General features: G+C 39.3%; 1 pseudogene; it reads left to right on the forward strand.

Moving 5' to 3' along the window:
* Positions 1–25,138, forward strand: part of LOC116757551 — a 71,747-nt pseudogene extending 46,609 nt beyond the window's left edge.
* The last annotated feature ends 755 nt before the right edge of the window (positions 25,139–25,893 follow it).

Genomic DNA, 25,893 nt, shown 5'->3' on the forward strand with positions numbered 1-25,893 from the left:
ACATTAATAATCAGTGAGCTAAGTAACTCAAACCACTAACTCATAAATACATAACCTTAAGGAGACTTAAAGATAAAACAGCACAATAGGAACAATAACAGAACACTGATTTGGCTGGTGGTGCATCACTAGACATTTTATTAATCAATTATTAAGTGCCAGACATTGAATTATATAAAAATATACAGTAAGGCACAGATTCCTCACTCAAGAAGGTAACAGTCTTGCAAAAGTGATAAGAAAAATAATGGCAACATAAACTAAAAAGATTCACAGACACTAACAGAGTTGAGAACAAAGCAACTTTGGGATTTTTCAGGGCCTCAGGAAAGGCTGCAGAGGAGAGCTATTTAGAAAACTAGCAGCTGTAAATTTTCATTTCTTTGTTGGAGGTTTGAGAGATGACATGGAAATCCTATGGTAGACAGAAAGTTCCTACTGGTTAAAGTGTTCCATTAGGACATGCTGTTATACTTCGGAGTGTTATAGGATCCTTCTGTTCTTTCAAGTAAGAAAGTCTACTTTCTGCATGCTCCCACAGGGACATTTATTGAAATCTGAGGCAGTTGTGTTATCTCATCAAGTTGTATGCTGGGGTGAGCAGGGGAAAGCTGAGCCCAGTGCCTCTCAAGATAGCAGTGCCCTTTGTTTGAGTCGAAGAGACCATCATATCCTCAGTTTTGAATCATAATTAGCACCAATTGCTCATAGCCATTTCAGACCATTTTGGGTTTCATTGTGTGGACACCAGCATGGAGCTTTCATTTTTGCAGCTTGGAGTTTACATGAAACTCAGCAAGAAGACAAAAATTATAGGAGGAAGTGTGGTACCAAATGTATCTTTCATAAAGATAAGAAAAATAATTTTTGCTCTTTCTTGATATATTTTTCTAGTTTCTAGTTACACTTATGAATGTGTTTAAAAGTTTACTTTTATTTCTTCCCCAACCCCTTTTTCATCATCATGTACATTAGACAATTAATTATTATTGGTTCAGTCCTTGCCTAGCCCAGCCAACTCTTAGAGAGAATGAAGGCATCTCATGGAATTAGAGGAGATTGAAATAAGAAAAGATGGAAATCTGCTTCTGGCTGTTTTAGGAAGCTTGTGGATTGCAGGAAAGCCACCAGGATATCAGTGCCTGCATTGAGGCCATGTGGCTGCCAATGAAACACTAGGACTTACTTCAGGTTTGCAATATCTGTGGTAGGCACAATTCTAAGAGTAACCTCGATGATCTTTCTCCCTGTATAATAAGTGCCTTCCCTTTGAATGTGGGTAGAACCTGTGAATATGATGCGATATCACTCCCATGATTATGTTACATGATTATATGGCAAAAGGAGGTTATCTGGGTGGGTCTAATATAAAAACATGAACCCTTAAAAAGCAGAGAGTTTTATGTGGCTGGTATCAGCAGAAGTCAGAAAGATTACAAGTATGAGAAAGACTCCATGACCTACTACTGGCTTCAGGGGGCCATATGATGAAAAATGTGGGTGGTTTCTAGAAGCTGAGTACAGCTTGAGCTAACAGCTAGCAAGTGATGGGGACTTTAGTCCTACAACCGGAAATAATTGAATTCTGCTCATAACAGGAATGAGCTTGAAAGAAGTCCCTGAGCTGCAGATGAGAACACAGCTGGCTCATATCTTAATTTCAGCCTGAGCAAAGGACTCAGCCATACAGTACCAGATATCTACCCTATGGAGCTGTGAGATAATGAATAGGTGTTGTGTTAAGCTGCTAACTATGATGGGCTTTTTTTCAACAGTAGAAAACTAATATAAAATCCAAGGGTGGAAATAGTTTGAACTGCAGATTTACAGTCACATGTGGGTTCATCCTGAGCATTATTTCTCACATGCTGGGTGACTTCGGGCTTAATTTCAGATGTTTATTTCCTCATCGGTAAAAGGGATAGAATAATACCCACCTGACTCCTGGGGCTGTTACTACACTTAAATGAGATACAGCTTATAAATACAATGCCCAGCTTATAAATACAATAACATAAATGTTATTTCCCACTCCGAAGTAAGATTGACCAGGGCAATCCATTCAGAAGAGATAGAAAAAACCTATGCTAGATATTATGATTTGTAGGAATTAGAACTGTATACATCTTTGGAAGGGGAGGAGGAGAAAGCTCAGAAGACTAACATTTAAGTATTATACAGGGTAGGGAAGCACATGATTCTCCTGATAGTTTGGAGCCAGAATAGAGCCCAAGAGTTCTAGGGTCAATGCTAAGACTTAGTGACTCAAAGCCAGGAGCCATAGAGTCCCACACATTCTGGTCTAGATAGGACTGAAAAATCTATAGACTGGCACTGGTGCCAACATATGTCCCCAGGAAAAAGTCTTTCCATTCATTTATTTATTCATTCATTCATTCACCAAATATTAATTGAGCACTTGTATACATGGTAATTGTACAGTGTACTGAGTTACAGCAGTGAACAAAACATGAAAATTTCTGCCCTCTTGGACTTTATCTTAGTAGGGAGATGCAGGCACTAGACAAGATGGTTTGTCAGATGGTGATAAGCACTGAGGAAAAAAAATAAGTCCAAAAAGAAGGGTAAGAAATGTAAGAAAAGAGGCCCCCCTCAGACCACAGTTTTAAGTAGGGTAATGAATGTATGTCTCACAAAGGAGGGACCATGAAGCAAAGATCCAGTCGATGAGGCAGATGAATATCTGGGGAAACCACACTCAAAGAAGAGGAAACCTGGCTTAACAAGCTCTCCATGATCTGGCTCCAACTAAGCAAAACAATAGCATCAGGATAGCTCTTTTCACAGTGCCCAGACAACATTTACCAATCTAGTCAAGAAGGTGTTTAAACAACAATATTTGACTCTCAGAGTTTGAATAGAGCCCAGCAATATGTCTGATAAGGTCACAAAAGCACATTTAGCTAAATATCTCCATTACTGGGTGTTATTTAAACCCTTGCTATGTGGCAGGCAGTGTCATTAGTGCTGAGAACAACTCCTCGGTGAATAAGTAGATAGGGTCTCCTATCCTTAAGGAGTTGACTTTCCATAGAGAGTAGAGGAGGCACATTAAACACAATTGACAACCTCATTATAAATTGTGATGAAGGATGGACCTTCAGGATGGCAGAGGAGGAAGACGTGGAGATCACCTTCCTCCCCACAAGTACATCAAAAATACATCTACATGTGCAACAACTCCTACAGAACACCTACTGAATGCTGGCAGAAGACCTCAGACTTCCCAACAGGCAAGAAACTCCATGCATACCTGGCCGTGTGGCTGACAGGGTCTTGGCATTCCGGCCGGGTGTCAGGCCTGAGCCTCTGAGGTGGGAGAGCCAAGTTCAGGACATTGGACCAAGAAAAACCTCCCAGCCCCATGTAATATCAATCAGAGAGAGCTCACCCAGAGATCTCTGTCTCAACGCTAAGACCCAGCTCCACTCAACAACTAGCAAGCTCCAGTGCTGGATACCCCATGCCAAACAACTATCAAGACAGGAACACAGCTGCACCAATTGGCAGAGAAGCTGCCTAAAATCATAATAATTTCACAGGCACCCCAAAACACACCACCAGATGTGGTCCTGCCCACCAGAAAGACAAGATCCAGACTCATCCACCAGAACACAGGCACCAGTCCCCTCCACCAGGAAGTCTACACAACCCACTACTGAACCAGCCTTACCCACTGAGGGCAGACACCAAAAGCAATGGGAATTACGAAGCTGCAACCTGCGAAAAGGAGACCCCAAACACAGTAAGTTAAGCAAAATGAGAAGACAGAGAAATATGCAGCAGATGAAGGAGCAAGGTAAAAACCTACCAGAACAAACAAATGAAGAGGAAATAGACAGTCTATCTGAAAAAGAATTCAGTAATGATAGTAAAGATGACCCAAGACTTCGAAATAGAATAGAGAAAATACAAGAAACATTTACAAGGATCTAGAAGAACTAAAGAGCAAACAAACAATGATGAAAAACACAATAAATGAAATAAAAAATTTTCTAGAAGGAATCAACAGCCGAATAACTGAGGCAGAAGAATGGATAAGTGACCAGGAAGATAAAATAGTGGAAATAACTACCACAGAGCAGAATGAAAAGAATTGAGGACAGTCTCAGAGACCTCGAGGACAACAGTAAATGCAACAACGTTTGAATTATAGAATAAGAGAAAAAGAAAGGGCCTAAGAAAATATTTGAGGAGATTATAGTTGAAAACTTCCCTAATATGGGAAAGGAAATAGTCAAGTCCAGGAAGCACAGAGAGTCCCATACAGGATAAATCCAAGGAGAAACACACCAAGACACATATTAATCAAACTATCAAAAATTAAATACAGATTGGTTCAAGATGGTAGAGTAGAAGGACAAGTTCTCAATCCCTCCTGCAAGAACACAGGAATCACAACTAACTCCTGAACAAACATTGACAGGAAGACACTGGAACTCACCAAAAGAGATAACCCACATCCAAAGACAAAGGAGAAGCCACAATGAGATGGTAGGAGAGGCGCAATCACAATAAAATCAAATCCCATAACTGCTGAGTGTGACTCACAAACTGGAGAACACTATTACCACAGAAGTCCACCCACTGGAGTGAAGGTTCTGAGCCTCACGTCAGGCTTCCCAAACTGAGGGACTGGCAACAAGAGGAGGAAATCCAAGAGAATCAGACTTTGAAGGCTAGTGAGATTTGATTGCAGGACTTTGACAGGACTGGGGGAAACAGAGACTCCACTCTTGGAGGGCACACACAAAATAGTGTGTGCATGAGGACCCAGGGGAAGGAGCAGTGACCCCATAGGAGACTAAACCAGACCTAACTGCTAGTGTTGGAGGGTCTCCTGCAGAGGTGGGGGGTGGCTCTGTCTCACTGTGAGAACAAGGATACTGGCAGCAGAAGTCCTGGGAAGTACTCCTTGGTGTGAGCCCTCCCAGAGTCAGCCATTAGACCCACGAAAGAACCTGGGTAGGCTCCACTGTTGGTTTGCCTCAGGCCAAACAAGAACAGGGAGGGAACCCAGCCCCACCCATCATCAGTCAAGTGGAATAAAGTTTTACTGAGCTCTGCCCACCAGAGCAACAGCCAGCTCTACCAACCACCAGTCCATCCCATCAAGAAACTTGCACAAGCCTCCTAAATAGCTTCATCCACCAGAGGGCAGACAGCAGAAACAAGAAGAGCTAGAGTCCTGCAGCCTGTGGAACAAAAACCACATTCACAGAAAGATAGAGAAGATGAAAGGCAGAGGGCTATGTACCAGATGAAGGAACAAGAGAAAACCCCAGAAAAACAATTAAATTAAGTGGAGATAGGAAACCTTCCAGAAAAATAATAAAAAAAATAATGATAGTGAAGATGATCCAGAACCTTGGAAAAAGAATGCAGGCAAAGATTGAGAAGATGCAAGAAATGTTTAACAAAGACCTAGAAGAATTAAAGAACAAACGAACAGAGAAGAACAATACAATAACTGAAATGAAAACTACACTAGAGGAATCAATACCAGAATAACTGAGGCAGAAGAATGGATAAGTGACCTGGAAGACAGAATGGTGGAATTCACTGCTGCAGAACAGAATAAAGAAAAAAGAATGAAAACAAATGAAGACAACCTAAGAGACCTCTGGGACAACATTAAACACAAAAATATTTGCATTATTGTGGCCCCAGAAAGAGAAGAGAGAGAGAAAGGACCTGAGAAAATATTTGAAGAGATACAGTCGAAAATTTCCCTAACATGGGAAAGGAAATAGCCACCCAAGTCCAGGAAGTGCAGACAGTCCCATACAGGATAATCCCAAGGAGAAACATGCTGAGACACATAGAAATAAAATTGACAAAAATTAAAAACAAAGAAAAATTATTGAAAGCAGCAAGGGAAAAATGACAAATAACATACAAGGGAACTCCCATAAGGTTAACTGCTGATTTCTCAGCAGAAACAAGCCAGAAGTGAGTGGCATGATATATTTAAAGTGATGGAAGCGAAGAACCTACAATCAAGATTACTCTACCTGGCAAGGATATCATTCAGATTCGATGGAGAAATCAAAAGCTTTACTGACAAACAAAAGCTAAGAGAATTCAGCACCACCAAGCCAGCTGTACAACAAATGCTAAAAGAATTTCTGTAAGTGGGAAACACAAGAGAAGAAAGGGACCTACAAAAACAAACCCAAACCTATTAAGAAAATGGTCATAGGAACATATATATCGATAATTACCTTAAACATGAATGGATTAAATCCTCCAACCAAAAGACACAAACTCGCTGAATGGATACAAAAACAAGACCCATATATATGCTGTCTGCAACAGACCCACTTCAGACCTAAGCACACATACAGACTGAAAGTGAGGGGATGGAAAAAGATATTCCATGCAAACAGAAATCAAAAGAAAGCTGGAGTAGCAATGCTCACATCAGATAAAATAGACTTTAAAATAAAGAATGTTAGAAGAGACAAGGAAGGACACTACATAATGATCAAGGGATCTATCCAAGAAGAAGATATAACAATTATAAATATATATGCACGCAACATAGGAGCACCTCAGTACATAAGGTAACTGCTAACAGCTAGAAAAGAGGAAATTGACAGTAATACAGTAATAGTGGGGGACTTTAACACCTCACTTACACCAATGGACAGATCATCCAAAATGAAAATAAATAAGGAAACAGAGGCTTTAAATGACACAATAGGCCAGATAGATTTAATTGACATTTATAGGACATTCCATCCCAAAACAGCAGATTACACTTTCTTCTCAAGTGCGCACAGAACATTCTCCAGGATAGATCACATCTTGGGTCACAAATCAAGCCACAGTAAATTTAATAAAATTAAAATCACATCAAGCATCTTTTATGACCACAACACTATGAGATTAGAAATGAATTACGGGGGAAAAATGTAAAAAAACACAAAAACATGGAGGCTAAACAATACGTTACTAAATAAGCAAGAGATCACTGAAGAAATCAAAGAGGAAATAAAAAAAATACCTGGAGACAAATGACAATGAAAACACGAAGATTCAAAACCTATGGGATGCAGCAAAAGCAGTTCTCAGAGGGAAGTTTATAGCTATATAAGCCTTCCTCAAGAAACAAGAAAAATCTCAAATAAATAATCTCAAATAAACAATCTAACCCTACTGGAACCCTACAGGAACCCTAAAGGAACTAAAGAAAGAAGAACGAACAAAACCCAAAGCTAGCAGAAGGAAAGAAATCATAAAAATCAGAGCAGAAATAAATGAAACAGAAACAAACAAAACAATAGCAAAGATTAATAAAACTAAAAGCTGGTTCTTTGTGAAGATAAACAAAATTGATAAACCATTAGCCAGACTCATCAAGAAAAAGAGGGAGAGGACTCAAATCAAAAAATTAGAAATGAAAAACGAGAAGTTACAACAGACATGGCAGAAATACAAAGCATCCTAAGAGACTACTACAAGCAACTCTATGCCAATAAACTGGACAATGTGGAAGAAATGGACAAATTCTTAAAAGGTATAACCTTCCAAGACTGAACCAGGAAGAAAGAGTAAATATGAACAGACCAATCACAAGTAATGAAATCGAAACTGCGATTAAAAATCTTCCAACAAACAAAAGTCTAGGACCAGACAGCTTCACAGGTGAATTCTATCAAATACTTAGAGAAGAGCTACACCCATCCTTCTCAAACTCTTCCAAAAACTTGCAGAGGAAGGAAATCTCCCAAACTCAGTCTGTGAGGCCACCATCACCCTGATACCAAAACTAGACAAAGAATCTACAAAAAAGAAAATTAAGGACCAATATCACTGACGGATATAGATGCAAAACTCCTCAACAAAAAACTAGAAAACAGAATCCAACAACATATTAGAAGGATCATACTCCATGATCAAGTGGGATTTCTCCCAGGGATGCAAGGATTCTTCAGTATATGCAAATCAATCAGTGTGATACACCATATTCACAAATTGAAGTAGAAAAATCATATGATCATCTCAATAGATGCAGAAAAAGCTTTTGACAAAATTCAACACTGATTTATGATAAAAACTCTCCAGAAAGTGGGCATAGAGGGAACATACCTCAACATAATAAAGGCCATATATGACAAACCCACAGCAAAGACGTCATTCTCAATGGTGAAAAACTGAAAGCATTTCCTCTAAAATCAGGAACAAGACAAGGATGTCCACTCTCACCACTATTATTCAACATAGTTTTGGAAGTCCTAGCCATGGCAATCAGAGAAGAAAAAGAAAGAAAAAGAATCCAAGTTGGAAAAGAAGTAAAACTGTCACTGTTCATAGATGACATGATACTCTACATAGAGAATCCTAAAGATGCCACCAGAAATCTACTAGAGCTAATCAATAAATTTTTTAAAGTTGCAGGATACAAAATTAATGCACAGAAATCTCTTGCATTCCTATATACTAATGATGAAAAATCTGAAAGAGAAATTAAGGAAACACTCCCATTTACCATTGCAACAAAAAGAATAAAATACCTAGGAATAAACAAACCTAGGTTGACAAAGGACCTGTATACAGAAAACTATAAGACACTGATGAAAGAAATTAAAGATGATACAACCAGATGGAGAGATATAACATGTTCTTGGATTGGAAGAATCAACATTGTGAAAATGACTATACTACCCAAAGCAATCTACAGATTCAGTGCAATCTCTTTCAAAACACCAATGGCATTTTTTATAAAACTAGAACAAAAAATCTTAAAATTTTATGGAGACACAAAAGACCCTGTATAGCCAAAGCAGTCTTGCAGGACAAAAACGGAGGTGGAGGAATCAGACTCCCTGACCTCAGACTATACAACAAAGCTACAGTCATGAAGACAATATGGTACTGGCACAAAAACAGAAACAAAGATCAATGGAACAAGATAGAAAGCCCAGAGATAAACCCAGGTACATATGGTCACCTTATCTTTGATAGAGGAGACAGGAATATACAGTGGAGAAAAGACAGCCTCTTCAATAAGTGGTGCTGGGAAAACTGGACAGGTACATGTAAAAGTATGAAATTAGAACACTCCCTAACACCATACACAAAAATAAACTCAAAATGGATTAAAGTCCTAAATGTAAGGCCAGACACTATCAAACTCTTAGAGGAAAACATAGGAAGAACACACTTTGATATTAATCACAGCAAGATCTTTTTGATCCACCTCCTAGAGTAATGGAAATAAAAACAAAAGTAAACAAATGGGACCTAATGAAACTTAAAAGCTTTTGCACAGCAAAGGAAACCATAAACCAAATGAAAAGACGACCTTCAGAATAGGAGAAAGTATTTGCAAATGAATCAATGGACAAATGATTGATCTCCAAAATATATAAACACCTCATGCAGCTCAATATTCCAAAAACAAACAACCCAATCCAAAAATGGGCAGAAGACCTAAATAGACATTTCTCCAAAGAAGACATACAGATGGCCATGAAGCATATGAATCACTGCTCAGCATCACTAATTATCAGAGAAATGCAAATCAAAACTACAATGAGGTATCACCTTACACCAGTGAGAATGGGCATCATCAGAAAATCTACAAACAACAAATGCTGGAGAGGGTGTGGAGAAAAGGGAACCCTCTTGCACTGTTGGTGGGAATGTAAATTGATAAACCACTATGGAGAACAGTATGGAGGTTCCTTAAAAAACTACAAATAGAACTACCATATGACCCAGCAATCCCACTACTGGGCATATACCCAGAGAAAACCATAATTCAAAAAGACACATGCGCCCTAATGTTCATTGCAGCACTATTTACAATAGCCAGGTCATGGAAGGAACCTAAATGCCCATTGACAGATGACTGGATAAAGATGATGTGATAATATATACAATGGAATATTACTCAGCCATAAAAAGCAACGAAATTGGGTTATTTGTAGAGACATGGATGGATCTAGAGACTGTCATACAGAGTGAAGTAAGTCAGAAAGAGAAAAATAAATATCACATATTAATGCATATATGTGGAACCTAGGAAATTGGTACAGAGGAACCGGTTTTCAGAGCAGAAATTGAGACACAGATGTAGAGAACAAACATATGGACACCAAGGGGGGAAGCGGCGGGGGGTGGGGGTGGGGGTGTGATGAATTGGGAGATTGGGATTGACTTGTATACACTGATGTGTATGAAATGGATGACTAAGAACCTGCTGTATAAAAAAATAAATAAAATTCAAAAAAAAGATAAAAGAATGTATTTATGTATCCCATACAAAAGTATACTATATAAAGAAGATCAATGATTCTCCTGAAAAAGTGCCAGGGAAAACAGCTTATTTTGAATAAAATATTTTCTTCCATTAAAAAAAAAAAAAGAAAGAAAAGAGTCATGTACCACAATGTTCACTGCAGCTCTATTTACAGTAAGCAGGACATGGAAGCAACCTAAGTGTCCATCGAGACATGAACAGGTACAGAAGATGTGGCACATATAACAACGGAGTATTACTCAGCCATAAAAAGAAACAAAATTGAGTTATTTGTAGTAAGGTGGATGCACCTAGAATCTGTCATACATGGTGAAGTAAGTCAGAAACAGAAAAACAAATACCATATGCTAACACGTATCTGTGGAATCTAAAAAAATATGGTTCTGAAGAACCTAGGGGCCGGAAAGGAATAAAGACTCAGACGTAGAGAATGGATTAAGGACATGGAGAGGGGGAAGGTTAAGCTGGGATGAAGTGAGAGAGTGGCGTTGACATATATACATTACCAAATGTAAAATAGATAGCTAGTGGGAAGCAGCTGCATAGCACAGGGAGATCAGCTCGGTGCTTTGTGACCCATTAGAGGGGTGGTATAGGGAGGATGGGAGGGAGATGCAAGAGTGAGGGTTTATGGGGATATAAGTATACATATAGCTGATTCACTTTTTTATACAGCAGATATGTAAAAGAGTATATATATAAATATATATATGTATACTGACTCACTTTGCTGTACAACAGAAACTAACACAACAATGTAAAGCAATTATACTCCAATAAAGATATTTTTAAAAAATTGTGATGAAAAAAGGAAACAAGGAAGAGTGTGAGGTAGAGACTTGCAGGGTGAAGAGCTTGTTAATGTAGAGTAAAAGAAGAGGGACTTGGAGAAGATGAAATTGAAACTGATTCACCAGTGTGGGAGTGGAGCTGGCAGCCTGTGCAAAGGTGTGAGGCCTAGGGCACTTGGGAAAAGAGTGGAGTTACTGCGACTGTCTTCAGCACTTGACAGATAGATTTGGGTGCATCTAAAATGATCTCCAAGAAGCACTATTCAACAATAGTCAAAAGGTAGGAACATCCAAATGTTCATCAGCCGATGAATGGGTAAACAAAATGTGGACTATCTATACAATGGAGCATTATTCAGCCATATAAAGGAACGAAGTACTAATTCATGGTATATTGTGGGTTAATGTGGAAAACATGATGCTAAATGAAAGATGTCAGCTATTAAATACCACAAATTGTATGATTCTATTTTTTTTATTAAATTTTTTTGAGTATAGTTGCTTTACAATGTTATTTTAGTTTCTGCTGTACACCAAAGTGAATCAGTTATATATATATATATATATATATATACTCTTTTTCAGATTCCCTTCCCATTTAGTTCACCACAGAGCACTGAGTAGAGTTCTCTGAGTTTATAGTAGGTTCTCATCAGTTATATATTTTACAAATAGTATCAATAGTGTATATATGTAAATCCAAATCTCCCAATTCCTCCCACCCTCACCCCCTTTCCCCCTTGGTATCCCTATATTCATGCTGTATGTCTGTGTCTCTATTTCTGCTTTGCAAATAAGATCATCTATGCCATTTTCTAGATTCCACATATGCATGTTAATATATATTTGTTTCTCTGTTTCTGACATGCTTCACTCTGTATGACAGTCTCTAGGTCCATCCACATCTCTACAAATGACCCAATTTCATTCCTTTATATGACTGAGTAATATACCATTGTATATATGTACCACATCTTCTTTATCCATTCCTCTGTTGATGGACATTTAGGTTGCTTCTATGTTCTGTCTATTGTAAATAGTGCTGCAATAAACATTGGGGTGCATGTGTCTTTTTGAACTATGGTTTTCTCTGGGTATATGCCCAGTAGTGAGATTGCTGGGTCATATGGTACTTCTATTTTTTGTTTTTTAGGGAACCTCCATACTGTTTTCCATAAGAGCTGTATCAATTTACACTTCCACCAACAGTGCAAGAGGGTTTCCATTTCTCCACACCCTCTCCAGCACTTCTTGTTTGTAGATTTCTTCTTTTGTGTAGATTATGCCTATTGTATTTTATTTTTAACAATTCTTTTAACATCTTTATTGGCGTATAATTGCCTTACAATGGTGTGTTAGTTTCTGCTTTATAACACAGTGAATCTCTACATAAGAGTATATCCCCATATCTCCTCCCTCTTGCATCTCCCTCCCACTTTCCCTATGCCACCCATCTAGATGGTCACAAAGCACCGAGCTGACCTCTCTGTGGTATGTGGCTGCTTCCCATTAGCTATCTATTTTACATTTGGCAGTGTATATATGTCTTTGCTACTCTCTCACTTCATCCCAGCTTACCCTTTCCCCTCCCTATGTCCCCAAGTCCATTCTCTATGTCTGTATCTTTATTCCTGTCCTGCCCCTAGGTTCTTCAGAACCTTTTTTTTGTTTTTAAGATTCCATATATATGTGTTAGCATATGGTATTTGTTTTTCTCATTCTGAATTACTTCACTCTGTATGTCAGACTCTACGTCCATCCACCTCACTACAAATAACCAGTTTTGTTTCTTTTTATGGCTGAGTAGTATTCCATCGTATATATGGGCCACATCTTCTTTGTCTGTTCATCTGTCAGTGGACACTTAGGTTTCTTCCACATCCTGGCTATTGTAAATAGAGCTGCAATTAACATCATGGTACATGACAATTTTTGAATTATGGTTTTGTCAGGGTATATGCCCAGTAGTGGGATTGCTGGGTCATATGGTTGTTCTATTTGTAATTGTTTTTTTGTTTTTGTTTTTTTTTGTGGTACGCGGGCCTCTCACTGTTGTAGCCTCTCCCATTGTGCAGCACAGGCTCCGCAAGTGCAGGCTCAGCTGCCATGGCTCACAGACCCAGCCACTCCATGGCATGTGGGATCTTCCTGGACCAGGGCACGAACCCATGTCCCCTGCATTGGCAGGCAGACTCTCAACTACTGTGCCATGAGGAAAGCCCCTATTTGTAGTTTTTTAAGGAAACTCCATACTGTTCTCTATAGTGGCTGTATCAATTTACATTCCCACCAACAGTGCATGAGGGTTCCCTTTTCTCCACACCCTCTCCAGCATTTATTGTTTGTAGATTTTCTTTTTTTTTTTTTTTTGTGGTACGCAGGCCTCTCACTGCTGTGGGCTCTCCTGTTGTGGAGCACAGGCTCTGGACGTGCAGGCTCAGTGGCCATGGCTCACGGCCCCAGACACTCTGCGGCATGTGGGATCTTCCCAGATCGGGGCACAAACCCATGTCCCCTGCATTGGCAGGTGGACTCTCAACCACTGCACCACCAGGGAAGCCCTGTTTGTAGATTTTTTGATGATGGGTATTCCGACCAGTGTGAGGTGATACTTCATTGTAGTTTTGATTTGCATTACTCTAATGATTAGTGATGTTGAGCATCATTTCATGTGTTTGTTGGCAATCTGTATATCTTCTTTGGAGAAATATCTATTTAGGTCTTCTGCTATTTTTGGATTGCATTGTTTGCTCTTTTGATATTGAGCTGCATGAGATGCTTGTAAATTTTGGAGATTAAATGGAATATCTTTTTCCATCCCCTCACTTTCAGTCGTATGTGTCCCTAGGTCTGAAGTGGGTCTCTTGTAGACAGTATATATACGGGTCTTGTTTTTGTATCTGTTCAGCCAGTTTATGTCTTTTGGTTGGAGCATTTAATCCATTTACATTTAAGGTAATTATTGATATGTATGTTCCTATTACTGTTTTCTTAATTGTTTTGGGTTTATTATTGTAGGTCTTTCCCTTCTCTTGTGTTTCCTGCATAAAGAAGTTCCTTTAGCATTTGTTGTAAAGCTGGTTTGGTGGTGCTGAATTCTCTTTCCTTCTGCTTGTCTGTAAAGCTTTTAATTTCTCTGTCAAATCTGAATGAGATCCTTGCCTGGTAGAGTAATCTTGGTTGTAGGTTTTTCTCTTTCATCACTTTAAATATGTCCTGCCACTCCCTTCTGACTTGCAGAGTTTCTGCTGAAAGATCAGCTGTTAACCTTATGGGGATTCCCTTATGTTTTACTTGTTTTTCCCTTGCTGCTTTAAATATTTGTTCTTTGTATTTAATTTTTGATAGTTTGATTAATATGTGTCTTGGCCTGTTTCTCCTTGGATTTATCCTGTATGGGACTCTCTGTGCTTCCTGGACTTGATTAACTATTTCCTTTCCCACATTAGGGAAGTTTTCAGCTACAATCTCTTCAAATATTTTCACAGTCCCTTTCTTTTTCTCTTCTTCTTCTGGGACCCCTATAATTCAAATGTTGATGTGTTTATTGTTATCCCAGAGGTCTCTGAGACTGTCCGCAATTCTTTCCATTCTTTTTTCTTTATTCTGCTCTGCAGTAGTTATTTCCACTATTTTATCTTCCTGGTCACCTATCCATTCTTCTGCCTCAGTTATTCTGCTGTTGATTCCTTGTAGAGAATTTTAAATTTCATTTATTGTGTTGTTCATCATTGTTTGCTCTTTAGTTCTCCTAGATCCTTGTAAACGTTTCTTGTATTTTCTCCATTCTATTTCGAGATTTTGGATCATCTTTACTGTCATTACTCTGAATTCTTTTTCAGGTAGACTGCCTATTTCCTCTTCATGTGTTTGGTCAGGTGGGTTTTTACCTTGCTCCTTCATCTGCTGTGTGTTTCTCTGCGTTCTCATTTTGCTTAAGTTACTGTGTTTGGGGATATCCTTTTCGCAGGTTGCAGGTTCATAGTTCCCGTTGTTTTTGTTGTCTGCCCCCAGTGGGTAAGTTTGGTTCAGGGGCTTGTGTAGGCTTCCTGGTGGAGGGGACTGGTGCCTGTGTTCTGGTGATGAGGCTGGATCTTGTCTTTCTTGTGGACGGGACTGTGTCTGGTGGTGTGTTTTGGGGTGTCTGTGACCTTATTATGATTTCATGCAGCCTCTCTGCTACTGGGTTGTGTTGTGTTGGTGTCTTGCTAGTTGTTTGGCATAGGGTGTCCAGCACTGTATGTTGCTGGTCCTTGAGTGGAACTAGGTCTTAGCATTGAGATGGAGATCTCTGGGAGAGCTTTCACCATTTGATATTATGTGGAGGTAGGAGGTCTCTGGTGGACTAATGTCATGAACTCTGCTCTCCCACCTCAGAGGCACAGGCCTGGCAGCTGGCTGGAACACCCAGACTCTGTCAGCCACATGGCCAGGCCCTTGGGGAGTTTCTTGCCTTTTGGGAAGTCTGAGGTCTCTGCCAGGGTCCAGTAGGTGTTCTGTAGGAGTTGTTTCATATGTAGATGTATTTCTCATGTGTTTGTCGGGACGAAGGTGATCTCCACGTCTTACTCCTCCACCATCTTGAAGGTTTCTCCCCTGTTTGTAGATTTTTTAATGATGGCCATTCTGACTGGTGTGAGGTGATACCTCATTGTTGTTTTGATTTGCATTTCTCCAATAATTAGTGATGTTGAGCATCTTTTCATGTGTTTTTTGGCCGTCTGTATGTCTTCTTTGGAGAAATGTCTATTTAGGTCTTCTGCCCAATTTCTGATGTTGTTTGTTTTTTTGATATTGAGCTGCATGAGTTTCTTATAAATTTTGGAGATTAATCCTTTGTCAGTTGCTACATTTGCAAATATTTTCTCCCATTCTGAGGGTTGTCTTTTTGTCTTGTTTATGGTTTCCTTTGCTGTGCAAATGCTTTTAAATTTAATTAGGTCCCATTTGTTTACTTTTGTTGTATTTTCATTACTCTAGGCAGTCAAAAAGATCCTGCTGTGATTTATGTCAAAGAGTGTTCTGCCTATGTTTTCCTCTAAGAATGTTATAGTATCTGACCTTACATTCAGGTCTTTAATCCATTTTGAGTTTATTTTTGTGTATGGTGTTAGGAACTGTTCTAATTTTATTCTTTTACATATAGCTGTCCAGTTTTCCCATCACCACTTATTGAAGAAGCTGTCTTTTCTCCATTATATATTCTTGCCTCCTTTGTCATAGATTAGGTGACCATATGTGCATGGGTTTTTCTCTGGGCTTTCTGTCTTGTTCCATTGATCTATATTTCTGTTTTTGTGCCAGTAGCATACTGTCTTGATTACTGTAGCTTTGTAGTATAGTCTGAAGTCAGGGAGCCTGATTCCTTCAGCTCCGTTTTTCTTTCTCAATATTTCTTTTGCTCTTTGGGGTCTTTTGTGTTTCCATACAAATTGTAAAATTTTCTGTTTTAGTTTTGTGAAAAATTGCTTTGGTTATTTGCTAGGGATTTTATTGAATCTGTAGATTGCTTTGGGTAGTATAGTCATTTTCACAATATTGATTCTTCCAGTCCAAGAACATGGTATATCTCTTCATCTGTTTGTGTTGTCTTTCATTCCTTTCATTAGCATCTTATAGTTTTTGGTGTATAGGTCTTTTGCCTCCGTATGTAGGTTTATTATGTAAAACCTTCAGAATAGGAAAATCTGTAGAGGCAGAGAGGAGGTTATTAGTTGCAAGGAGCTGGGGGAAGGGGGAAATAGGAAGTGACTACTAACAGATATGTGGTTTCCATTTATGATTAAGAAAAATTATGGAACTAGATAGTGGTAATGGTTGCACAACATTGTGAATGTACTTAATGCCACTGAACTGTACACTTCAAATTGTTGAAATGGTAAGTTTTATGTTATTTATATTTTACCTCAATAAAAATGTAGTAAAGAAATGATATCAAAGGCAGATCTGTCTGTAACAACTCTAACTTTCCAGTTTACCAGACTTCTTACACTTCAGCTCACATGCTTGGAAAGCAGGCAATGGATAGCAGAAGTGGGTGGACCATATTTTCTGTCCCTCCCAAACCACTTCCTCTCTCTTGCCCCTTTGAAACTACAAAAAAATTGCATGATTTCCCTCCTTCTCTCTTGAAAAACATGTGTACAGGGAAAAACTGTACCACCTTACAGTTTCACCATAAATAGTGAATGCCAGAGGCAATAATATATCATATAGCAACTGTTTATGCTTCCTATCATCTGTGGGCTCTCAGAAGCCTCTCCCAGGTCTTACTGGTTTTGTTCTTATTGAACTGTGTTCTTTTTCAGAATGTGTGCTTCTAATCATAACTTTAAGGTCAACATCATTTCTGACTGGTAGCATAAAAGTTTAACAAGTATGACTAAACCATGCCTGGCTTCCTATTTTATTTTCCAGTATGTATCAGAAAGCATACTAGCAGGAGATCAAATGCTCAGGGTGAGCTTCATTGTAGAAGTTGTAGAGGTAAAGACCCTACATCTTCTTCCAAGAGCAAGAACAGGAGCAGGCAAAAATATTAACCGTTTAGTGAATGGACAGTGATATCTCATTGATTCATAGGTTCTAGGGCACCTTCTTATGCACTAGCATGGGGCTATAGAGAAAGCACAGGCTTTGGAGTCAGACAGGTTTTTTAAAATCCCAGGTCATCAATTCAGCTAACTGTTGGACAATGGACAAACAACTAAATTTCACTGAGCTACAATTTTCTCATCCATTAAATGGGATGGTTGTTAAAAGAAGTAAGAAGTATATATCAAAAGCAACTAGCACAACATAATAGCTCATAGAAAACACTCAATAGATGGAATATTGATTACTCAATAAAAATATTAATATTGGCCAGAGCAATAACCAGAAACTGCTTTTCAGGGAAGAAAGTAAGCAATTGTTTGAAGTGGTGATTCACTAATGTAGAGAAGACAAAGACCAGCTTTAGCCAAACTCAATTTCCTTAATAGATATAGGCCTATTCTTATTGTCTTGTGTGAGTTTTGGAAAATTGTGTCTTTCAAATTATTGGTCTATTTCATCTCAGTTATCACATTTGTGGTCATCGAATTGTCCATAGTATTACTCCTTAACTTTTTAATGTCCATAGGATATGTAGTAACGTCCCCTCTTTCAGGATGGAATGTTCATTTACAGATTGAAGAAGATTAAGAGAGAATGAATATTTGGAGGGAATATCATCAAATCCCCAGTTTTGGGCTGGTTAAATCAGAGATACATATAAAACATCTAAATGGAGAAGGTGAGTAGCAGTTGAATAAACAAGTTACAATTTAGTATATCCTGTCAGCCTTTCAGTTTGAAGAAGAGGGAGTGATGAACTGTATCAAATACTGCTGGTAGAGCAACTAAAATATGGAGAAGTTTAATCTTTCAATTGAGCAGTCGTGGAATTTGCTGACAAGAACAGTTTCAATGGAGTTGTGGCTCAAAAACTTGATTAGGATGGATTCAAGACAAAGTGAGAGGAGAGAAATGGAGAGTGAGGAAAGTAAACTCTTCAGAGGAGTGAATTAGTTTGAATCCTCTGAGAAGCAGATTCCCAGATGAAATTAAATGTGCAAGGATTTTATTAGGAAACATACCTGTGTTAGAGAAAGTGGGGAGAGAGCTTAAAAAGATTGGGATAGTCCTTCAACTGCTTGTAAGTCTGACTTTCATGAGGGAGAAAGGGACTGCAGGTTGGATGGACACGTCATAGACTACCACGTGGCTAAAGGACATTTCCATAAGGCTATCAGAGAGTTGTAGCCAAAGGCATCAGAGGAGTCTTATTTAGTGGACTAAACGTACCTGCTTTAGTGTTCCTGCTATACTTGGCCACTGACTAAGTTGCTTGTGCGAAACATGGCCTTGGTACAAGTGTAGAGGTAGATTATAGAGCATAGCAATTGGGTTCTTTGTCAGCAGACCTGTAGTTGGAGGTCACCAGATGCATTCTCATAGCTACTGTAAGGATTTTTTTCTGTAAAAGGGGAGAGGGAAGTACATGGAGGAAAACATGTTCTCTTTATAAGATGGGAAAATTTACATGTTTGTGTGATTATGAAAATTTGTGACATAGGAAATAAGGTGGAGAAGTGCAGGAGCTATTCTTGAGTGGGTGACAGAAAGTGGGACTTGGTGTAAAAGTGGAGGGGTTGAAGTCCATAGGGTACATGAAGAGTTTATGTGTCACAAGAAAAGCTAAAGAAGAAACAGGTGAATATATTTTCTGATGTGAGCTTGTTAAAGTTATCTTCTGATTGCTTCTTTCTTCTGAGGGAAATAGTAAGCAAGGTCTAAGCTGAGAGGAAGTATGGGAGTGGGTGTCGTGGTTTGGGGAAAGAGAAAAAGGTGTAGAGTAGTTACATAAGAGAGTAGGAGGATGAGTGAAATTAGCATGAATACCAAGCAATCTTAAAGTTCTGCTTGAGTTTAATGGTCATGAATGTAAAATGAGACCAATCAGCAGGGTTTTGGTTTTTCTCTAATCAGTTCTGCTGTGAGGATGTTGGAGAGTAGGTAGAGAATTTTATTTAACTGGGGTTGGCATTAAAGTAAATTTTAAAATTTCCAATTTTATATTGTGTTTAATTATATTTTTGTGAGTAACTTTTCACTGCATTAGTTACATTATGGTCAGAGAGGATGGTCTGTATGATGACAATTCTTTGAAATCGGTTGAGATTGCATTATGGCCTAGGACAGTTTTTCATAGAGTCTGCATGTGTTTAAATAGGATGTGTGTTCTCTGACATTGATTCAAGACTGATATAGATAAATAGATAGATAGATATTCATTAAATCAAACATGTTAGTTGTGTTGTTCAAATTTTCTAGATCTTTACTGACCTTTGTGCTTATTTTTTCACAGATAATTGTGTTATAATATTCTAATAGGTCATAGGTTTATCTATTTCTATCTGAAGTTTCACTTTCATTTTTTTGCATTACATTATGTTGAGGTTATCTTAAGGCCATATAGATTTAGAATCATTAAAATTACCAGGAATTTAAAACTTACTGTTTTGTAGTAACCTTTTCTATTTTAAAAAATGCTTTGGACTTTCACATCAGTTTTATTTAATTTTGACTAAAATTAAATAATAAATAAAATAAATAAATAAAATATAAATAAATATTTTATAAATAAATAAAATAATATTTTATTTATATATAACTGATATAAATTTCTTTTGGATAGTATTTCCTAAGAAATCTCATTTAATCTTCACAAAAGTCCCTGAAGTGGAACTTAGCATTCTCTCTTCTGCAGCAGGAAAACGGTAGCTCAAAGGGCAAAAGCATCTGTCTCAATGCTAGTAAGCAACAGACCTGGGAGTTGACGTCAGCATTTCCTACTTCTCGTGTTACCCTCACTTCAGCACACTGCCTCTGAGGAATTAAGTGGTGAAGTAGAGTGAAGGACAAGGTGCTCTAGGGACAGGGCAGAGCACCTGGCAATTGATAAATTCTTCCTGGGAAGAATCTTCCAAGGAAGCATCAGACAGCAGGTGATATTGGAGAACAGCCTTGAATAATTAATACAAGTTTTCCAGGTGAACAAGGAAGGAAAAAGCATTCTAGGCTAAGAAGACATGAGGTATATAATGTAGGTAAGTTTTTGTTCCTTAAAGGAATTAATCTAAACTTTCTATTTCATCTCCAGACTTAAAATAGGTGGTTAGTAAGGGTTTATTGGCTTAATTTTATTTAGTCATTCTCTTTGTTCCATGTAGCAGACATGCTATTTGCCTCTCTAATATTGTCCTACCCTTTCTTCTTAGTAAGATAACCCTAGTTACTATGGAGGCAGCAGTGTGCCCAGATAAAAGACTATGTATGGTTCCCAGTTTCCCTTACAGCTTGAGATCTAAACAGAATCTGTTGCAAGGACCTATGGGAAATTCCCATAAGTGATGGAGAGACAGCTGATCTGTCCCTTTTGCCCTTTACTCTATGTTCTGATTCCTGATTAGAATCATAAATTTATAGGCATGGGTCCAGTGGCTATCTGAGACCATAGGTCAGCTGTGAGGATGGAAACTACATGGTAGTGACAACAAAATTGAAAGGCAGAAGGAGCTTGGGTCTCTGATGACAATGTGAAGTCACCATACCAATCCTGAATGTCTATTTTAAAACATATTTTATGTGAAAAATAATGTTTTCTTGTTTATGCCACTATTATTTCTATTCTCTGCTATGAGCAGCCAAATACAATTCTCAACTAATATATCCCAAATTCAGCATCCTTTTCAGGAATGTAGGTGAGTGGCACATTTAAAAATAATTGTGGCTAGAAATTACTATTTGGAAAATGCACAGAAATACCGAGAGAATTTCCCAGCTGGACCCCATTCCCAAGGAGGATCTCAAAGACAGTTTTATGCCAACTGTATAACCTGGAGGAATTCCAGAATCCCTTCAGGAAGAGAAAGTGGCTGCTGTGGCTGCTGATACTGCTATACTTTAGTGGAAACTGAAAGGCTGGAATGATGACCTTTCAAGAAGAACAAATGTTATTAAATAATGGAGTTTTTCCCACCTCCTACAACAGTCAGTAGCAAAAGGATGAAAAGGGAATCCTATTCTTCTATTAATAACTCCTCAGTCAGTCTCATGCTGAGGAAGCGGAAAGCAACTGTAAAATTAGCAGTTTTGCCTGCAAATTAGCCTCTTGCGAAGCCATAAAGAGAGAAAAGGAATTAAGGAAAATTCTATTAAGTCAAGGAGTCAAGGATGGAAAACCAAGAGCGATAGGGCATAAATACCCAGACAACTGATACGTATTTTTAGGAAGATATTACCCAGGTTTTAAATAGCTGCTTATAGCTGTGTATGAAGAGCGTGTTAATTGATAGCCCTTGGATCAGTATCCTTTCTTAATGGCTCCTTGGAGCAAATCTCTCAGAACTTGAAGAACACAAGGTTTAGGTTGATATTAATAAAAACCACTCTGTCCACCTCTAGCTGAGATATTACTACTCCACTTTAGAATGGCAATGCAGTAATTGGAAAGAGGTTTAACTTCAGAGGCAGACAAAGTTAGGTTTGACTCTGGCTCTGCTCCTTCACTAGCCTGGGGAAAGTCTTTCATCATTCTGTGCCTCTACTTTATCTTCTATCAAAGCAGGTGGTGATTGTGCTTCATTGTGTTAAGAGCATTAAATTAAGTACCATGCAAAGAATTTGGTCCCTTGTAGGTTGTTAGAAAACGTTAGCCCCTTTCTACTTTCCCTTCCTCATTAGAGGGCCAGGGACATCAAACCTTCTCGCAAACCTATACAAAGCAGTTAAATTTAGTTCTGAGTAATTCTCCCCATAAGATGATCAGTCCCTACAGAGGAGCTGAACACATTTTCATAATTTATGACTGGTCTCAGGCAACAGGCTCCCATGTGCAATTTTATGAAAATAATAAATCAATATCCAATAATGGGGGATAATCTCAAGAAGGAAACTGAGGCTCCTTTAACACTAAAAAGTCAGGAGGCTCCATTTCCAACAAGGAACATAGGCCAGAAACCTTTGAAATTTGTGCAGTTTTTTAAAAAATTTGCTTTTTATTTATTTTTGACATCTTTATTGCAGTATAATTTGCTTTATAATGGTATGTTAGTTTCTGCTTTATAGCAAAGTGAATAAGCTATACATATACATATAGCCCCATATCTCCTCCCTCTTGTGTTTCCCTCCCACCCTCCCTATCCCACCCCTCTAGGTGGTCACAAAGCACCAATCTGATCTCCCTGTGCTATGTGGCTGCTTCCCACTAGCTATCGATTTTACATTTGGTAGTGTATATATGTCCCTGCCACTCTCTCACTTCGTCCCAGCTTACCCTTCCCACTCCCCGTGTCCTCAAGTCCATTCTCTACATCTGTGTCTTTATTCCTGTCCTGCCCCTAGGTTCTTCAGAACCTTTTTTTTTTTTTTTATATTCCATATATATGTGTTAGCATACGGTATTTGTTTTTCTCCTTCTGACTTACTTCACTCTGTATGACAGACTCTAGGTCCATCCACCTCACTACAAATAACTCAATCATTTGTAGGTTTGGTGGTTTCCACAGTCTTAGGCATCTAATACTTAAATTCTAAGAGCAGGTAAGGAGTTTGGGGCTCTGTTGGAGGGCTTGGGTGAGTCTTAGTCACTCCTGCTTTCTTAGTTCAAGACAGTATTTCACACCTGAAACACATTTTCACTCCTAGGTCTGAAAAATGGCAAGATATAGACAAAGCAATTAAATCCACAGTGCACATGGAGGGCGAACTTTGAAAGTGGATAAGTCATTGAGAAAGACCTTAACAGCACTTTAAAAAAGTCTTTTTCTGGGCTTCCCTGGTGGTGCAGTGGTTAAGAATCCGCCTGCCAATGCAAGGGACACGGGTTCGAGCTCTGGTCCAGGAAGATCCCACATGCTGCCGAGCAACTAAGCCCGTGTGCCACAACTACTGATCCTGTGCTCTAGAGCCCACGTGCCACAACTACTGACGCCCGCGTGCCTAGAGCCCGTGCTGCACAAGAGAAGCCACCTCAGTGAGAAGCCTGTGCACAGCAACAAAGAGTAGCTCCCACTCACCATAGCTAGAGAAAGCCAGCGTGCAGCAACGAAGACCCAATGCAGCCAAAAATAAATGAGTAAATAAATTTAATTTAAAAAATATTTTTCTAATTGGTGGCTGTAGCTTATAAGACTGGGCCAATTTAGAAAAATCTAGCTGTCCTGGTAATACTCATCAGAGTCACCTCCAAATGTTGTAATGTAATGCCAGAATCATTCCCCTCCAAGCTCTTCATATCTTAAGATCATAGAATCTGGCTTACGTGGGACTCTTAAAAATAAGTAATAATTTAAATTCCTCAACAACATCACCACTGAGTAGTCTTCCTACTTGTGTTTGAGCACCTCCAGCAACAGAGAGGAACATTCTTCTGAGAGAATCTCTAACAGGCTAGGCAATACTTTGCACAGAGGATATGTATTCATTTCCTAGGGTTGCCATCACAGAACATCACAAACGAGGTGGCTTAAAAGTATTGAAGTTTAATGTGTCACAGTTCTGAAGGCCAGAAGTTTAAAATCAAGTCAGGGCCATGCTCCCTCTGAAACCTGTAGGGAAGAATTCTTCCGTGTTCCTAACTTCTTACTCCTGCATTGCTACAACCCTACAAGCACACTTTGTATATGTAATGTTCCATACATATATTTGTGTTCCATGCATATGGTTGTGTTGACTTTGTCCTTGGCAGAATTTTCCACTCTAAGTAAAACAAGTCTCCTTAAAAAAAAAAAAAGGAGGACCGAGTTGCAGCTGAAATCCTGGCAGCAGGGCCACGATCACGAACATGAGCTGAATTCCTTCCAAGACTGATCAGCAGTGGAGAGAGACTGTGAAAGGAAGTATAGAAAACTCCAGCAGCTGGAAGAGCAGACCAGGAGGCTGAGAAAGGACATGAAGAGTCCCAGTGCTGACCTGGTCATCAAATCTGCTGTGAAGATGTCCTTAGACTTACTCTCTAATCCCCTCTGCCAGCAAGACCAGGACTTACTGAACATGGTGACCACCCTGGACATGGCCATGAAGTGGATGGATACCTTCAACCAGGAAAAAGTGAACCAGATCTGAAAGACCATTACTGAACCCTGAAGAAGTTTGGCAGTGTCTTCCAGAACCTCAACATGGTGGTGAGAAGGTGGTGGGAAGCAGCCTTCCTATATACCAGGACTATAGGTGATTGCAGACCACGGTGGAAAAGTATGAGGAAAAGGAGAAGGCAGGGCTGGTGCTGCCCAGAAGACCTTTGGCCTGTATGGGATGACCTTGAAGCCAAGAACAAACAGCTCCTGGATGAGCTGCTGAGGTTCTACAACAGCCAACTCCACTCCTTCCAACTCAGTTTTGAGTCCCTGATCCAAGAGCAGGTCAGGAGACACATAAGATCTTTGGAGACTTGACCCAACATCTTGACCAGCCTGGACACCTGGATGAGGTCTGGGCAGCAGGAGACTCTGGGAGAATGAGACCAAACTGAGGGAGCCCAGAGCCTCTCTATTGTGTTTGATGACTAAATCTCTGTTCCCTTCAGAAGATTCCTAGGACACCAGTCAGCCTCTTGAGCCTTTGACCTTTTCAAGTTCAGGTTCAGACATCAACCTAGCAGAAGGCCCTCCCTTGGGAGAAGTATGGTACCTGGCAGGTTGGAGACAGAGGCGGCTCCCACCCTGCCTCACCAGCCCTTTGGAATGAGCTTGGCACCAGGAATCCCAAGCAGGTTGCTGTCTCCCCACCCAATAGCAAGAGCCAGGAAACACAAGTAAGCAGTGTAGAAAACCCCAGGGACTTTCTTATTTCCAAACTGTTCAAAGTATATCCTGGCCTAGAGCCAGAGCAAGCTTCCAGCCTTCAAAGGGCATGGGCTTTCTCAGCTTACTTGAGGTCCTAGTCTTGCCTGAGTGGTTGAGATCACATTTACCTCCAAAAGAACTATCCTGGGAGTCCACGCATCTTTGTTTCCTTTCCACTTCAAAGACTCTCCCCTGTCCCAGAAGAGGCCCTTCCCTCCAAGAATGTGTGTAGCTGCGAATTCAGCCTTCCCTCTGAGAGCTGTGGTCCTGCAGCTTTAACAAGCTCCTCACTCCAACCTCCCAGCATGGCAAAGCCTGGTTTAGCCCACTTCTACGCCTTAGGTCAAGTGCAAGGAAGTGCTCCAAGTCTTGTAAGTTCCCTAGATAACCAGGATTCAACTCATGTAAATATCCTACCAAACAAAATGTCATAGATGGAGTC

The sequence above is a fragment of the Phocoena sinus genome, chromosome 1, assembly GCF_008692025.1.
Source record: "Phocoena sinus isolate mPhoSin1 chromosome 1, mPhoSin1.pri, whole genome shotgun sequence".
Taxonomy (NCBI): Eukaryota; Metazoa; Chordata; class Mammalia; order Artiodactyla; family Phocoenidae; genus Phocoena; species Phocoena sinus.